The sequence below is a fragment of the Blastomyces dermatitidis genome (genome assembly GCF_000003525.1).
Source record: "Blastomyces dermatitidis ER-3 genomic scaffold supercont1.5, whole genome shotgun sequence".
Lineage (NCBI taxonomy): Eukaryota > Fungi > Ascomycota > Eurotiomycetes > Onygenales > Ajellomycetaceae > Blastomyces > Blastomyces dermatitidis.
Window position 1 is genome coordinate 2,209,968 of NW_025544778.1, and position 2,960 is coordinate 2,212,927.

Genomic DNA, 2,960 nt, shown 5'->3' on the forward strand with positions numbered 1-2,960 from the left:
CTGAATTTTACAGATATCTGAGGACTTATCTTCTATTGATAATGAGATTGCAGAAATGTGCTATGATATAAGAATCATTAATAGAGAATTTAGATATATTTACATATATCTGATCAGAGATTGTATAGATAGAGAGAGAGTGATTATAGATCTACAGAGCTGCAGAAGACACTAATAATACAGAAAGCTTTATAAGAACTGTTAACTAGAATCTGTAAGAAATTACTTATAAAGAGACTTACAGTAAAGAACAGAACTGCACTACTTAAAGTCAGAAACTAATTTAAAAGAGATATGAGATTGACTACTGATCTGAAAATTAAATACAGTGATAAGACTGAGAGAAGAAAAGATACTATTATAAACAGTAATATTTCTACTTTATCAGTCAGTAAAAAGTAGACTGACCGTGTGACCGTGTCTGGGACCAGGACCAGAATTTTTGATAGTCTCATTGTCAATTCGACAGATTCCATTACACGGTTCTAACATTAGATAGTAGTCTCATACTGTCCCAGTGGGACTTACTGTCTACTCTTGTCACATTTTCCAAATGAGACCATGATTTCCACTTCTCAATTTAAATTATTTTTATTGCTTTAAATGACTTTAAATCTCATTTGAGTATTACCAAAAAGCGTTACTTTTTTAAAAATTAAAAATAGTCTAAAAAAAACCTTAAAATGTCTAAAAATAGTAACTTTATGCCAAGAATGGGATTAAATGAGACCAAATGAGACCACTTTCTCATTTTTTTCAAGTCATGGTCTCATTTTAAAATCTGATATATAGTCACTTTGCATGTTTTTTTGATAGCCAGTCCCAGCGGGATTCACGCTAAGAAATGTATGGGATCAGACCAAATGAGACCAAACGTGAAATTCATGGTCCCGGCGGCCAGTCTAGTAAAAAGTGATCAGAGATGTTGTAGAAATACTTATAAGAAGCTCAGTCACAGTCAGATATTATTTATAAAGATATTGAAATTGAAATTTTTTTTATTCTTAAGAAGTTCTTGAATTAATATACAGATATTATCAGAAATATTCTCTCTCTATTATCTGAGTAGAAACACTTCACAGATGAATAAGAATACTCACAGTTTATAAGAATAAAAGCTGTTATAGAAAAAGAAAAAAGAAGATGAGATTTTATAGACAGATCTGAGATATTTATACAACTTTAGAGAGATTTACTTACACTGTGAGTGATTTCATGAAATAGTTAGATCACTCTAGTAAATAAAGAGTAATTATAAATTATAGATTTGAATCTTTCTATATAACTATAAAGAATGATTGTAGATCACAGATATTTTAATTCTATAATTCTACAGAGTTAGTAAAAGAATGAAAAATTTCTCACAATTTTACAGTGTTAAAGAATAATGATTTATAAGAATAAGTAAAAGATTAACTTATAAATACTTCTCTTTAATAAGAGTAATCTTACAGAGAGTGATTCATCTGTGAGATAAATCTGTATAATAATTATATAAGAATCTTGTAAAAATAATTAAGAGTTAACTGAAACTCTTCTATATAAAAGATATAAGATGAATCTATGTAATAGTCAGAGAAGAATCTGTAAATTATAAAGAATCTCACAGAATAAAAAACTGAGTAACAGACTCTTTTTTCTTTATAATAATAAGAGATTTTTCCTCACTGAGATTTTTTTATAGATATAAAGAGTTTTTAGTAAGTATCACTGCAGTGCTGAGCTGATTCTATGAAGTTACTCAGTGAAAGACTTAAAGAATAAAGTCTTAGAGAGAGAGAGATATGTAAGAAATCTTACTTCTTATAAATTCTTTATCTCTATTTCTATCTCTTATATAATTAATAGAGTTAGCAGCTCTTGACTACACACAACTATATAGACTAAAGTTCAGATATACTATTTATAACTCAGCTTAAATGCTATTATACATTTACTCTCTATATTTTATCTTTCTACTGTGAATACTTCTAGTAGTTAACAGTATATATCACACTAAGCTGCAAACACCTGAATAACCGCCTGCGAGTACTTATTCTTACAGAAAGACCTGAGAGTTTTGACACTTAGATATATAAGATATTCATATAATTACACTTCTTCAGATTTCACAGATATTACATATCTTATAAAATAATATAATCATATCTAACAATAATATGAAACTCTTAAATATGAGTATAGATATAATACTACAATGACTTCAAGTAATATTGAAATTATAATAACAATAAATAGCTGATATGCATGCAACTCAATAACTTCAATATGAAGAGATTTAATAATTAACTTATACAATTTCAATATCTACAGAATCAAATATAAAAGCACTGAAGAAATACTTAGATACTTTTATATATTTTAATACTTCTGATCTCACTCTCTACTCATCATGAAGAATGAAAATGCTTGTAAAACTGAGTATAAATAAAGATGTCATCAGTTCATTAATTAATCAAGATTGATATATCAATGAATGATTGAAGAATTGTATGAAACAGAAGTTTCATTTATAAATAAAAGTATATGAATCAGTGTTGTGAATGTCTGATAATATTATCAGATATCTTAATATTCTGTTTCAAGATACTGCTATATAATAAAAAGTGTTAGATTAATTACAGAGTGTCTGACAGAGAAATACTTCTTTTATAACATTCATCCCCGGTGGCCGAATGGTTAATGCGGCCACCCGGTAGCGCTTGGTGTGGGAAACCAAGGCGCGTGGGTTCGAAACCCGCAGGGGATACATTAAATTCAGAACTCAAGCACCTCAGGTTTCTAATAAATACAGAGGTGTACAAATCGCTTCAAGCAATCACTCTATGTTCCTGGGCTGGGAAGTTATTATCGCATGTATCTAATTGTCACTTCTTTGTATTTTCCTATGTTCTTGTTATCTTGGTGTGATCTCAACACCTGTATTTCCTCCTGTATAATCATCACTTGACCTGTATTTA

General features: G+C 29.0%; 1 pseudogene across 1 annotated transcript; it reads left to right on the plus strand.

The window, feature by feature from the left end:
- The first annotated feature begins 2,660 nt into the window (after window positions 1–2,660).
- Window positions 2,661–2,749, plus strand: BDCG_17072 (annotated as a pseudogene). Its single transcript has one exon. The product of its transcript is annotated as a tRNA-OTHER (tRNA).
- Window positions 2,750–2,960: the final 211 nt, after the last annotated feature.